General features: G+C 36.4%; 1 protein-coding gene across 11 annotated transcripts in view; it reads right to left on the bottom strand.

Moving 5' to 3' along the window:
* The window catches only part of MYO9A (myosin IXA), a 238126-nt gene that overhangs the window by 15402 nt on the left and 206619 nt on the right, over positions 1–16105 (bottom strand). The window lies entirely within an intron of this gene.

Here is a 16105-nt window from a genome sequence, read left to right as displayed (position 1 = left end):
CTTTCTAGGTATGATCTCTCTTAAGATAGCATTAAATAAAGATTAAGAAAGAACTCCTACAGCCCAGAGTTCTCTCACAAGGTCAGAGAAAGTAAATTTTAAAGTTAATTACATAGAGCTTTCAGAAACATGGGAAAATGTTAATACTGTGTTAAGAACTAGGCCATAAACAAGTATACCATAGCTTCTCTTAAAATCTGCAAATACATCAAGGTATTTCCCAAGTGGAATAATATCCTTTATTCTCCATGCTTTTCTGTACCTTCCAATTTTTCCATAATAAGCCAAATTAGTTTTTTTTAATGATTTTTTTACAGCAACATTTACTATATATTCTTTTCGAGTGTTATTACTCATAATTGCTTTTCTATACTCAACAGAGTGAAAAAGGCAAACATTTTCTCTGCATTATGATAAAAACAGATTTGACCTCGTGGACTCCCTGGAAAGAGCAGTTAACACTCTAAGAAGTGGTTTGTAACCTTTGTTAATTTTCCACTAGATAGCTGGTCTTTCTCCTATTTATTTATAGGGATTTTTGCTCATTAACTAAGGAAAATTAGACTTTGTGATATGATTTGTAAATATTTCCTAAGGTATATTATTTCCCTTGTGCTTTGCTATGGTCATTTTTGTCATGCATAACTTGATAACTATGCCAATGAACCTATCAACTTTTAATAGTTTTATATAATAGAAAAACCTTCTCTACACCAAGATCAGAGTATATTTTTCTATCATAATAGGGATTTTATTGGTTTTGATTGATCACATAGTTCATGAACAAAGCATACTTTACTACACTTACTGAAAGATCTATAAAAACATATTGTAAATCCTTTTCTGAACAGTTATCTAAGTGACTTTTCAGCTTAAACTTTAAAGAAAAATTGTTTCTAAAATTAAGATTTTTAACTACAGTTATTTTTGAGTGTCGATGAGTATTAAGTCTAAAGTCTCACTAATCCAAGATTTACTATCATAAACAATATCCAGATTTCCAATCTCTTATTAACAGTTACTAGGAAAAGCAATTATGACAGAAAGCCAAGATCAAGGATCCAGTGTAAGACATTACTATGCTTATGGAGAGTTAACTATTTTCAGCTTGTAAAGAAAAATAAACTAGCACTTGATTTCACCCTTTCAAAAATGGGAGGAGGTGGAATTCCCTTCTTCTTAAAAAACATATTTGTAATTGAACTCATGGAAACAGAGTAGATTGGTGGTTTACAGGGACTAGGGTGTGGGGAAAATGGGTGACAGTGGTCAAAGGGTACCAATTTCCAGTTATAAGATGAATAAGTTCTGGGGATATAATGTACAGCATGCTGACTATAGTTAACAATACTGTACTGCATATTTAAATGCTGCTAACAGAGTAGATCTTAAATGTCAACAGCAAAAATAAAGAAAGAAGCAACTATATGAAGTAATGAATGTGTTAACTAACCTCATGTTAATCATCTCGTAATATATACACATATCAAGTCACCACACGGTACACCTGAAACTTACACAGTGCTATATGTCAATTAAACCTCACTATATACACTGGGGGGCTTCCCTGGTGGCTCAGATGGTAAAGAACCCACCTGCAAAGGGGGAGACCTGGGTTCGATCCCTGGCTTGGGAAGTTCCCCTGGAGGAGGGCATGGCAACCCACTCCAGTATTCTTGCCTGAAGCATCTCCATGTACAGAGAAGCCTGGTGGGCTACAGTCCATGGGGTTGCAAAGAATGCAAAAAGGCAAAATGGATGTCTGAGAAGGCCTTACAAATAGCTGTGAAAATAAGAGAAGTGAAAAGCAAAGGAGAAAAGGAGAGATATTCCCATCTGAATGCAGAGTTCCAAAGAATAGCAAGGAGAGATAAGAAAGCCTTCCTCAGTGATCAATGCAAAGAAATAGTGGAAAACAACACAATGGGAAAGACTAGAGATCTCTTCAAGAAAATTAGAGATACCAAGGGAACATTTCACACAAAGATGGGTTCGATAAAGGGCAGAAATGGTAGGAACCTAACAAAAGCAGAAGATATTAAGAAGAGGTGGCAGAAGAAGAACTGTACAAAAGAACCGTACAGAAGAACTGTACAAAAAAGATCTTCACGACCCAGATAATCACATTGGTGTGATCACTCACCTAGAGCCAGACATCTTGGAATGTGAAGTCAAGGGGGCCATAGAAAGCATCACTATGAACAAAGCTAGTGGATGTGATGGAATTCCAGTTGAGCTATTTCACATCCTGAAAGATGATGTTGTGAAAGTGCAACACTCAATATGCCAGCAAGTTTGGAAAACTCAGCAGTGGCCACAGGACTGAAAAAGGTCAGTTTTCATTCCAATCCCTAAGAAAGGCAATCCCAAAGAATGCTCAAACTACCGCACAATTGCACTCATCTCACACGCTAGTAAAGTAATGCTCAAAATTCTACAAGCCAGGCTTCAACAATACGTGAACTGTGAACTTCCAGGTGTTCAAGCTGGTTTTAGAAAAGGCAGAGGAACCAGAGATCAAATTGCCAATATCCGCTGGATCATCGAAAAAGCAAGAGAGTTCCAGAAAAACATCTATTTCTGCTTTATTGACTACGCCAAAGCCTTCGACTGTGTGGATCACAATAAACTGTGGAAAATTCTGAAAGAGATGGGAATATCAGACCACCTGACCTGCCTCTTGAGAAACCTGTATGCAGGTCAGGAAGCAACAGTTAGAACTGGACATGGAACAACAGACTGGTTCCAAATAGGAAAAGGAGTACGTCAAGGCTGTATACTGTCACCCTGCTTATTTAACTTATATGCAGAGTACATCATGAGAAACACTGGGCTGGAAGAAGCACAAGCTGGAATCAAGATTGCTGGGAGAAATATCAATAACCTCAGACATGCAGATGACACCACCCTTATGGCAGAAAGTGAAGAGGAACTAAAAAGCCTCTTGATGAAAATGAAAGAGGAGAGTGAAAAAGTTGGCTTAAAGCTCAACATTCAGCAAACTAAGATCATGGCATCCGGTCCCATCACTTCATGGGAAATAGATGGGGAGACAGTGGAAAGTGTCAGACTTTATTTTTTTGGGCTCCAAAATCACTGCAGATGGTGATTTCAGCCATGAAATTAAAAGACGCTTACACCTTGGAAGGAAAGTTATGACCAACCTAGATAACATATTAAAAAGCAGAGACATTACTTTGCCAACAAAGGTCCATCTGGTCAAGGCTATGGTTTTTCCAGTGGTCATGTATGGATGTGAGAGTTGGACTAAAAAGAAAGCTGGGCACTGAAGATTGATGCTTTTGAACTATGGTTTTGGAGAAGACTCTTCAGAGTCCCTTGGACTGCAAGGAGATCCAACCAGTCCATCCAACCAGTTCACTGGAAGGACTGATACTGAAGCTGAAACTCCAGTACTTTGGCCACCTGATGCAAAGAGTTGACTCATTGGAAAAGTCCCTGATGCTGGGAAAGATTGAGGGCAGGAAGAGAAGGGGACAACAGAGGATGAGATGGTTGGATGGCATCACCGACTCAATGGACATGGGTTTGAGTAAACTCCGGGAGTTGGTGCTGGACAGGGAGGCCTGGAGTGCTGCGGTTCATGGGGTCGCAAAGAGTCGGACACGACTGAGCGACTGACCTGAACTGAGCAACTGGGAGAAGAAAGAAAAAGCCAAAACACATGTCTTTAGAGTGCTAAAGGAGTGCATTTTTAAAAATGCAACATGTATACACTGCTGTATTTTAAATGGATAGCCAACAAACTCCTACTGTATAGCACAGAGAACTCTGCTCAATGTTATGTGGCAGCCTGGATGGGAGGGGAGTTTGGGGGAAAATAGATACACGTATATGCATGGCTGAGTCCCTTTGCTCTTCACTTGAAACTATCACGGCATTGTTAATCAGCTGTACTCCAATATAAAATAAAACGTCTAAAAAACTGACTTAAAAATAATTCTGGATTGTACAAGATGTACAGTACAGGGCCCACTGACTTGATAAACTATATTAATTCGATCACATTTGGTTTCAGTTTCTGTGTTACCCTAAGGTGAGTGTTTTTAGTTTCTTGGGTAGCCACTTCAGTCTGTTTTCCTTTTGCTCCCGTTTTTCATTTTGTTCCTAGTTTTTCCCCTAAAGAGGTATCCTTTTCCACCTCCCATTATGCATTTGTTTCCATTTTTGTAGAAAAGGTGGAGCTGATAAGTTTTTTCATCTGAAAGGGCAGTTAAGCTCTATAGTCAGGCAGACCAGCTGAAGTTGACAGTGATCAGACACATTAATCGAGAACAATCAAGTTATACCATGCAGAAGATAGCTGACATACTCAAATATCTAAATCAAACACCGGAAATCATTTGCACCAGCTTGGCAAATCACTTTTATGTTTGGGTTCCACATAAGTTAAGCAAAACAAAAACAAAACCCTTCTTGACTGTATTTCTGCATGCAATTCTCTCCTGAAACATAAAGAAAATATGCATTTTAAAACAAATTGTGATGGACGATGAAAAGTGTATACTGTACAATAATGTGGGATGGAAGAGTTTGTGGGACAAGTGAAATGAACCACCACCACCATACCAAATGCTGGTCTTCATCCAAAGAACATGATGTAGTATATATAGTAGGACTGGAAGGGAGTGCTCTATATTGAACTCCTTCTAGAAAACCATTAATTCCAACAAGTACTGCTCCCAATGAGACCACCTGAAGGCAGCACTTCATGAAAAAACATCTGGAATCTTTGCTCAAGAAGATAACAAGTTTTGGCAAAATGGAATTATGAAGTTGCCTGTAAAATGGCAAAAAGTAGTGGAACAAATGGTAAATGTGTTGTTCAATAAAGTTTTTGGTGAAAATTAAAGATGTGCCTTTTATTTTTACTTAAAAAAACCAAAGAACTTTTTGGCCAACCAAATACCATGTTCATGGACTGGAAGAATTAATATTGTTAATGTCACCACACAATCCGAGGCAATCTACAGATTCAGTATAATCCCTATCAAAATACCTAAGAAATTTTTCACAGAACTAGAACAAATAATTCTAAAATTTGTATGAAAACACAGAATATTCCAAATAGCCAAACCAATCTTGAGAAAGAAAAACAAAACTGGAAGTATCACATTCCCTAATTTCAAAATATACTGCAAAGCTACAATGATCAAAACAGTTTGGTACTGGAAAACAGACATATAGATCAATAGAACAGATATAGAGTACCCAGAAACTCATGCTTATAGTTAATTAATCTACAACAAAGAAGGCAAGGATATACAACAGGAAAAGACAGCTTCTTCAACAAATTGTTGGGACAACTGGACAGTTATAAGCAAAAGAATAAAACTTTCTCAAACTATATACAAAAGTAAATACAAAATGCATTAAAGCCTTAAATGTAAGACCTGAAACTCCTAGAAGAAAACATAGGCAGTACACTCTTTGACATTTGTGTTAACAATATTTTTTTAGATATGTCTCCTCAGGCAAGGGAAACAAAAGCAAAAATAAACAAATGATACTACATCAAAATAAAAAGCTTCTGTACAGCAAAGGAAGCTATCAACAAAATTAAAAGGTAGCCTACTGAATGTCAGAAGATATTTGCAAATCATATATCTAACAAGGAGTTAATATCCAAAATACTCAAAGAACTCATACAACTCAACTTCAAATAACAAACAACCTAATTAAAAAATGAGCAGAGCACCTGCAAAGACATTTTTTCCAAAGACAACATATAGATGGCCCAAAGACTCATGAAAAGATGCTGGACATCACTATCATCAGAGAAATGCAAATCAAAACTACAATCACCTCACACCTGTCAGAATGGTTATGATCCAAAAGATAGCATGTAAGTGTTGGTGGACTGACGCTGAAGCTGAAACTCCAATACTTTGGCCACCTGATGTGAAGAGCTGACTCACTGGAAAAGTCCCTAATGCTGGGAGGGATTGGGGGCAGGAGGAGAAGGGGACAACAGAGGATGAGATGGCTGGATGGCATCACCGACTCGATGGACATGAGTTTGAGTAAGTTCTGGGAGTTGGTGATGGACAGGGAGGCCTGGTGTGCTGCAATTCATGGGGTTGCAAAGAGTCGGACACAACTGAGCGACTGAACTGAACTGAAGTGTTGGTGAGGATATGGAGAAAAGGGAACCCTTGTGCACTATTGGTAGGAATGTAAATTGGTACAGCTGCTAGGAAAATACTATGAAGGTGCCTCAAAAAATTAAAAATACTACTGTATTATCTTGCAATTCCACTCCTAGGTATTTATTGTAGGAAAACAAAAACATTAATTCAAAAAGATCTATACACCCCTATGTTCACTGCAGCATTATTTACAATAGTCCACATATGAAAGCCACTTAAGTATCTACTGACAGAAGAATGAAGAAGATGTGGTACACATACACACACATACACACAGTCATACACTCACACACACACAGAGGAATATTACTCAGTCATAAAAAAGAATGAAATCTTGTCATTAGCAACAACACGGATGGACCTAGGCTATGCTAACTGAAATAAGTCAAACGGAAAAAAACAAGTAATGCATGATTTCACTTATATGTGAAATATAAAAAAACAAAACAGTCACAACAAAACAAACAGATTAGTAGGTACAGAGAGTAAACTGGTGCTTGCCGAAGAGGAGAGGGATGAGTTAACCAGGTGAGGGAGATTAAGCGGTACAACTTATAGTTATAAAATAAATAAGTCACAGGGATGTAATGGGGACTATAGTCAATTATATTGTAATATTAAAAACTCTATACAGTGACAGATTAGACTTATAATGGTGGTCATTTTGTAATGTATAAAAATATCAAATCATGATGTGCACTGCAGCATTATTTATAATATCCAGGACAGGCAAGCAATCTAAATGTCCATCAATAGAGAAATGGATATAGAAGATGTGATACTTATATACGATGGAGCATTATTAAGCCATAAAAAAGAATGGAATTGTGCCATTTGTAGAGACATGGATAGACCAAGAGATAGTCATACAGAGTAAAGTAAGGCAGGAAGAGAAAAACATCATACAGTATCATTTATAAGTAGAATTTAGGAAATAGCACACAGCAACTTATTTGCAAAGCAGAGAAACAGACATAAAGAACAAACTTACAGATACCAGGGAAGAAGGGTGGATGGGATGAACTGGGAGATTGGGACTGATATATATATATGCTACTATATATAAAGTAGATAACTAATGGGAACCTACTTCATATTTATAGCACAGGGAATTCTATTCAATGCTCTGTGGTCGCCTAGATGGGAAGGAAATGTAAAAAAGAGGGGCATATATATACATATAACCGATTCACTTTGCTGGTAAAGCAGAAACTAACACAACATTGTAAGGCAACTATACTCCAAAAAAATTTAAAGAAAAAACTTTCTGTGATAAATCTTATAATTCTAAATTGGTTGAATAATAATATAAAGAAGGTTCCAGCCCCACATCCTGAGGTCAATAAACTCTATAATTTCAAGAATTAAAAAAAAATTGAACCACTATACTGTATATTTGAATATAATATTGGAAATCAACTACACTTCAAATAGAAAATAATAAAAAAATAAGTATAATGAAAGTATGAGAGGATGTGTGTAGTTTATAAGCAAATACTATGCCATTTTATATAAGGAACTTGAGTGTCCTAGAAATTTGGTATCTGGGAAGGGGTCCTGAAACCAATTTCCTGTGGATACTGAGAGACAATTATACTTCTAGCACTTTTATTTTTAAATTTTCCATCTTTGATTCATCTAAATCAACATTTATCTCATTTTTTCTAAAATATAGCTAGCCTTTTTTCCTTCACCATTTATAGAATAGTATACCTCTGAAATGCCAGTAGAGCTCTTTTTCTTGCACTTGAGGTGTGATTTAGGAGGCTAAAGATATAACTAACACACTGACGGCTGTGTGTCAGTAGGGACTGCTACAAGAACTCTGGCATAAAAGGAAGATCTTACGTTGTCTACTGGCATGCTGTGCTTCTTGTCCCATATTCTTCTACATGATCCTCCCAAGTGTAGCCCATGGTAGTCTTATGAGTCTGAAAGTTTAGCTGAGTCAACAGATCCTCTCTCCATCATATTGGGTGTTACAACAATAAATGAATAAATGAATTTGGGAAGAACTGACAACCTTTATAAATTCAGTCTTCATTTTCAAATCATTTATTTGTTTAAATCTTTTGTAATTCTTGGGGCCTAAGACTTTTTCTATATAAATCTTCAACATTTCTTGTTCTAGATTTCTTTGTTCAAGTGTATTCCTTGGTATTTTATGTTACTGTTTTGAATGTATGTGCACACTAATACAATGTATGTGTGAGCAGTTTTCTTCCATTATATCATCCAACTGGTAGTACAAAATCATTCATTGTACCCAGATACCCTATCATTTGTAACTGCTTTTGAGTTGATTTTCTGAAGTTTTGCATGTATATAATAATAATGAAACTGGTGATAATTTTACCTCTTCTTCTACATTTATATCTTTGATTCCTTTTTATTATCTAATTGCATTAGCTAGTTCCTCCAGAACAAGGTCAAATAACAGTGAGGATAACGGACAATGAGAATAACTGCATTTTCCTAATTTTAATTAGAAAGCTTCCAATGTTTCTCCAGTAAGCAAGATACTTGTTGGGGGCGGGAGGGGAATAGATATATTTTATCGTGCTAAGGAACTAGATATATCCCCATATTTTAATAAGAATTTAAAAATAATACCTCTATAATTGTATCAAATGCTTCTTAAATATCTATGAGGATAATATAATTTGATTTTTTTTTCTACAGATCAATCGTGTGTGTGTGTGTGTGTGTGTGTGTTGTTTAGTCACTCAGTCTTGTCTAACTCTTTGTGACCCCATGACCCCATGCAGCCCACCAGGTTCCTCTGTCCATGGGATTTCCCAGGCAAGAAAACTGGTGTAGGTTGCCATTTCCTCCTCTAGGGGACCTTGCTAACCCAGGGATTAAATCTGCATCTCCTTTATCTCCTGTGTCTTTCCCTGCTGAGTAACATGGTGAATTATGCTATTAAAGTCACTCTTGCATTCCTCAGTTAAATCAGACTTAGTCAAACTTTAGGTTTATGGGCCACTGAGTTATGCTTGACAGTATTTTAACTTGGAATTTTTGGATTAATATTCACAGATGTAGCAGTTCTGAAATTATATATCAAATGTTTTACTGATATACATATATATCAATATGTATTTGTACATATATGTACATGTATATGTGTGCATATAAAGACATATGTAGAAGTATACATATATATATGTATCAAGTGCTGTTCTATGGCTTAAAAATACAAATTCATTTCATCTTTGAGTTTGGTACATATGAGAAAACTGGGGCTTGGAGATTAAATGTCTTGACCATGTTACAACAGCTAGTAAACTAAACCAAAAGTTTACTCCAGAGCCCACTCTGTAGTGTTCTGCTTTTAATACTTTTACATAAAATTTGTATTAGTTTTTTCTTTTTCTTTGGAGGGGATGTTAACAAGTACCAATGTTATACCCTTTTCATAATGTTATACTCTTCCTGTCAGCACTGGAATACCTTAAACTATATTATATTTTTAAAGGGTTGGTAAAATTCCTCTTTGAAAATTTACGTCTGGTGTTTTTAAAAGAGGAAACTCTTAGAAACCTGATGGCCTCTCATGACCTAAAAGGAACAGAGCAAAACTACTAGTCCTGGAGCTTAAGAACCCAAAAACTTACTTGCTAATTCATTACATCTTATCACTCTCCCCTTCCTTCATTCTTACCAAGAAATCTTATATTCCAGCCATTGAAGTTTGTTCAGTGTTCTCAGGCATTAAGTTATCCAGCTCTCTGCTTTTCTACAGCTTTTTGCACAGACAAGGTGAGATTTAGCAAACTGAACTACAATTATTTGTATCTTTGTTTACTAGACTACTGATTTATCTATACCACCAGCATCTAGCACAAGTGCCTAAAACATAGGTGAAGTGTTATACTTTAGTTAAAAAAAAAAAAAGAAAAAGAATAAATGAAATTGAATCAAAGAGTAGGGGGACAGATCTCATCTTGCAGAAGAGGATAAGAAGGAAGTGTCTAAAGTGTTGTCTAAAAGGAGAAGTACCTCTGAAGAAATATACTGAAGGTAATCTCATTTTTACTTAGTAAAGTTTGAAAATATTAAATGGATTTACAATACTGAAATGAATCATGTTTTAGCTCTATAAAAATCTTCTTAATAAAAGAAATACTAAACTGTGAATACTTTAGGATTGTCATAACTTCACTAAACATACATAAGGAAAAAGTTCAAGGGAGATACAAGTATTCTAAAATATTAACATAAAATTGTGATTTTCTTCTTGCTTTTTGCACTTTACCTTACTGTTCAAATTCTTCCACAAACAACATGAAACATGTATGTCAATGTGTCTTCTATGTAGAAACATAAGATCTTAGGTTTATCAAATGCCTAATTTTAAGATATCATATATTATAAGAGAAAAAACAATTTTAGTGACTTGAAAATGCTAAATATAAAATAGTTTTATCTTTCAAGTTTGGTGAGAAATTAGAAAACTGTTTCTTTAAAAGCATTGTTATACCAAAGTATACTACTTTTATTATATTACATAATGCTCTAAATTCTCCAAGCCAGGCTTCAACAAAATGTGAACTGTGAACTTCCAGATGTTCAAGCTGGGTTTGGAAAAGGCAGAGGAACCAGAGATCAAATTGCCAACACCTGTTGGATCATAGAAAAAGCAAGAGAGTTCCAGAAAAACATTTACTTCTGCTTTATTGACTACATGAAAGCCTTTGACTATGGATCACAACAAAATTTGGAAAATTTCTTAAAGAGATGGGAATACCAGACCACCTCACCTGCCCCCTGAGACATCTGTATGCAGGTCAAGAAACAAGAATAGGACATGGAACAACTGACTGGTTCCAAATTGGGAAAGGAGTACATCAAGGCTGTATATTGTCACCCTGCTTATTTAACTTATCATGTGGAATGCTGGGCTTGATGAAGCACAAGCTGGAATCAAGACTGCTGGGTGAAATATCAATAACCTCAGATATGCAGATGACACCACCCTTATGGTAGAAAATGAAGAGGAACTAAAGAGCCTCTTGATGAAAGTGAAAGAGGTGAGTGAAAAAGTTGGCTTAAAACTCAACATCCAAAAAACTAAGATCTTGGCATTCGGTCCCATCACTCCATGGCAAATAGATGGGGAAACAATGAAAACAGTGAGAGACTTTATTTTCCTGGGCTCCAAAATCACTGCAGATGCTGACTGCAGCCATTAAATTAAAAGGTGCTTTCTCCTTGGGAGAAAAGCTATGACCAACCTAGACAGAGTATTAAAAAGCAGAGACATTACTTTGCCGACAAAGGTCCGTTCTAGTCAAAGCTATGGTTTTTCCAGTAGTCATGTATGAATGTGAGAGTTGGACTATACAGAAAGCTGAGGGCTGAAGAACTGATGCTTTTGAACTGTGTTGGAGAAGACTCTTGAGAGCCCCTTGGACTGCAAGGAAATCAAACCAGTCAACCTTAAAGGAAATCAGTCCTGAATATTCATTGGAAGGACTGATGCTGAAGCTGAAACTTCAATACTTTGGCCACCTGATGCGAAGAACCGACTTATTGGAAGAGACCCTGATGCTGGGAAAGATTGAAGGCGGGAAGAGAAGGGGATGACAGAGAATGAGATGGCTGGATGGCATCAGGGACTCAATGGACATGAGTTTGAGTAAAGTCCGGGAGTTGGTGATGGACAGGGAAGCCTGGTGTGCTGCAGTCCATGGGATCGCAAAGAGTTGGACATGACTGAGTGACTGAATTGAATTATACAAAAGAGCTATATTAAGTTTTAAATATGAATTTACAAAAAAAGGAGATACAAGAATGAAATGAGACTATTTAACAATCAATTTTTAGAATGCAAATTGTAGATCTCGCAGCAAAAAAAAAATGCATAGGGAGCCACCATCACTCATTCTTGTCTAACATTCCTCACTTTCTATTCTCTAAACACTCAACGCCCCTGGATCACTCTACTGTTTTTAAATCTTCATCTTCTCTTCTCTCACATATAATCCTGTCATGCCAAGATCATGCAATTCTTATATTTCCTTACTCCATAACTTCGGCCTTTTATTCCATAAACCTAATCAAGTTTCTTGAAAAGCACCCTTGCCAGATATTACTGTGGTTCTTCCACTCCTATGGAATTCTATCTAAAAGAATTCCCTACATAATCTTTTTTCCTGTTTGTCCACATCTGAGAGAGTAAGACAATTTCAAGGCTTCAAAAGAGATGCTCCTTTCACAATACACACAAAAAAGCACAAACACTGTTCTCCTCTTGCCTACTTTGCCGAAGAGGTCCTGGGCCAAATTCTACTCAGCACAGGTGCTGCATGCTCCTGCATGCAGATCTTCAAGTTCTGCCTCTTGCCTATACCATCATGATCTCTGAAAGAGGGTTCTGAAGGAATAGAAAGAGCAAGGGTATTCTGGTTGTGGTGTTATCTAACCATGACACTAAACATTCTTATCGCACCACTATATGTGGTGACAAATCTTAGCTAAACTTATTGTGATAATCACTTCACAATATATATTAATACATATATCAAATCATTATGTGCTACATCTAAAACTAATACAATGTTATATAGCAATTATATCCTAAAAAGAAAAAAAGATTAACACTACAAAAATACCTTCTGGTCAGTACCAGAAACAGTAAGAACAGTTCTATATTCTCAGAAAATCTTCATTCTGTGGATCTAATTCTTATTACGTCAAGTCACCTGACTGTGAAGAGCAGACTCAGAAACTGTGCACTAACATAAGGAAATGACAGGAACCCTTGCCAGAGTAAAGTCCACCCCTGAATATCTTCTTCCTTTGGAGCTCTTCAAAGCTGCCACATTTCAATTGATTCTTAACTTTTCAATTACTAATACTTAACTTTTGGAAGGGCATTTCTTGCTTCACTTGGTGTAGTCAATTGCAAAGTTTACCCTTGCAGATCCACACTGATATACAGAATTGCAGGTATGCCTATTTCTAACAGAGACATGCAGGCAAGTTCTTCAGAAAGCCTAGATGATGCAAAATTCACAAGCACTGCCACAACTACGAGTGCAGGAAGAAAACCCTGACGATTTAAGAGCAATTTTAAAATTCCAAAATAGGTACATAAAATAGCAACTGGTACTATTTAAAAAAACTAGAATGTTGTTTTTAAAATGCCTTTTTTAGAACTCCTATTAAACTAGACCCATTATGAAGAAAGTACTCTACAGTTAAAAGTTTTAGAAGTGATACACATTATATCCCAAACTTTGTCTGGTTGTGAAAACTTCTGTAACATCTTCCAACAGGATAATTTGTGAGGAGGTTTGACAGATTAGTAGACCTTATTTCAAATTCTATTCTTCATATTAATTAGCTTAAATAATATTAAATCAATACTTATGCTTAGAATTATAATATAAATAAGTTACAAAAACACCTAATTTGTTATATAAGAGACATAACTGGATAGACTGTGAGCACATCATATTCTGAAATCCTAGTATGGAAACAGCCTAGCTTATACTACGCAAATCTAATTACATGGAAAGTACATGGTAGCAGAAAATTCAAAATGGAATGATTTTGAAATCATTTTGAATGATTTTGAAATTTCAAAATGGAATGATCAGGATTCAACCTATTTTAGTGAAGGCACATATGATTGTCTGTATGTAAGTCAAGAGTCTCCTAACTGATAAAGGCTGCTAGTCTTGCCCATCTCTAATCCTTTCTTCTTTAAAAAGCTACCAGTTGTTTTTCAAAAAGAATTGATGGTAACGTTCCCCTACTTCAAAACCTTTCCATAGCTCCCAAGAGCTTCAAAATCGGAGAATTCAAAATTCTTAATGCTGCAAATCTGGTTTCAGTCTAACTTTCCAAATTCTTCTGCCACATCCACACAACCTGCCCAACTCTAGCTATACAAGGTAGTCATATCTGTTTAGTGCTTCTCTGCCTCTGGAATTGCAATTCCCCTTTCTCCTCTCCATTTGTTAAATTACTACTCATCTTTCAACACCCAACCCAAATGACTTTTCACATTAGCAATAACATACAAATTCACTTCATTCCACTCAAGAAAAGTCACTACTGTATTTAATTATCAACTTTTTCACCTATGAAGACATGAATACTACTGACTGATTAGTTTATTTGTAGAGAATATTCTAAAAATCACTTCTTTCTCCTAGATTCAGTTCTCAGATTCAATCCCTTAGTTGCTTAATGAATACCAAATACATACTAGACATAGTCTTGGATCATGTCTGGGCCCAACACCTGTTCTTCAGCTAGATGCATATGCAAGCGGGAGTTTTCCTCATGTTCCACAATTGTGCCTAAGGTCAAAAGCTGAGGATGATTAAATACCTCTTCTTATAGTTTTAAGGAGCCAACAATAGCTAGCACCAGTTTCTCCTCTTAGGGCTTACTGAGAGTTCCATTTTCTTTAAACCAACACTGTCATCAATATTCTAACACCTTTCCTTCCATATATATCTAAAAAGGCTTTAAAAAAAAGAGGCGTCATTGAACTTTGAGCGGAACATAATGCTTATGAAAGGAGGATATTCTCTCTCTTATAGCAAAAAAGCAGTGTCATAACTGAATCAAAAAGGTAAGAACCCAAGTTTGAAGTCATCTTAAAGAAAGGCAGACTGGTATTTCATTCTCTGTTTGGGTGTCTGTATAGGCAAAAGACTTATTGATTTACAACTCTATAATATGCTTGGGGGAAAAGAGAAGTCGGGAGAGAGTGTGTGGAAAGTGTCACACAGGAAGGTAGGCAAGACTATCATCCACCTTAAGTTCTTAGGAACCAAGGAGTATGAAAAATATAACCTTTTCCCCAGTGTGCCTGCAGGCCCTAGAACTGGCCATGGGAGGTAGATCTGACTGGGTAAGGTCTTGAGGCAAAAAAAAAAAAAAAGACACACATATTAGAGACACATGGCATGAAGGCCATCAATCAGAAGATGTAATCAAATCTTGCAAGGGATTGCCAATGCCTATGGAAATAGGATAGACTTCAGCTCACTGTCAGCACAGTCAGCACATCTTCATTTAGCCCGTCAATGATGAACTTGAATAGTAGTGCTGAACAACCAAGAAGATTCGGCACATCATGTAGAATTCTGCCTCCCCTATCACTCCTCCTAGTTTCAACACCAGAGGAAAAAAACAGCACAGGAAAGAGGGAAGGCAGACGTGTGTGACCTAAAGTTTTCAGACCCAGATTAAGGTCTATTCTATCCTGAGAAAAAGTGATAAGAGTACTGGATCAAGCCTGTGACTGATGCTATAATAGGAAGAGAACTTAGTCTTAAATAATAGATTTCAACTAGAACATTCAAAAATTACAGAAAAAGTGACAAGACGTGTTAAGGTACTTGATATATCCAGTAGGAAAGGGGATTTTGATATGGCAGAGTTGGAAGGCAGTTACTAGATAAAAAGCAAAACTGATTTATATTTATATCCCAGCAAATTGAGATCTTCAACAAACTGGTTACACAAAGATGGGCAGTCTCTGAAGTTAGTTTCCATATATACTGGTGTTCCATCTCTTCACTCTTCTGTTGCATGTGTGAAATTCTGGTATGAGCTCTACTATACTATTATTACTTAAGTCTACAACCAATCCATCAACAGGCTCACTACTACTTGCAGCTCTGTCTAAAAAATACTAAGTAGATAAGAAGTCATACTTCTACCTCTAGGAAGACAACAAAGTCACAGAGAAGAATGGGTAAGTAAGCATTTCTAATGATGCAGGATGATAAAAAACAGTAATAGGTTTTTCAAGTAGTAAGGGAGGAGACTGATGAGAACACAGCTCATAGAGCAGAAATTTGACACCTCATTGCTTTCAATGTTCACCTTTCAATAATCACACCAAAGAAGAAATCCACAAAGAGGTTTATCTGACAAAGAGGAAAAACCAGAATATTATAAAT

Source organism: Cervus elaphus, chromosome 12 (assembly GCF_910594005.1).
Source record: "Cervus elaphus chromosome 12, mCerEla1.1, whole genome shotgun sequence".
Classification (NCBI taxonomy): Eukaryota; Metazoa; Chordata; class Mammalia; order Artiodactyla; family Cervidae; genus Cervus; species Cervus elaphus.
This window is presented reverse-complemented; position numbering and strand designations above follow the sequence as displayed.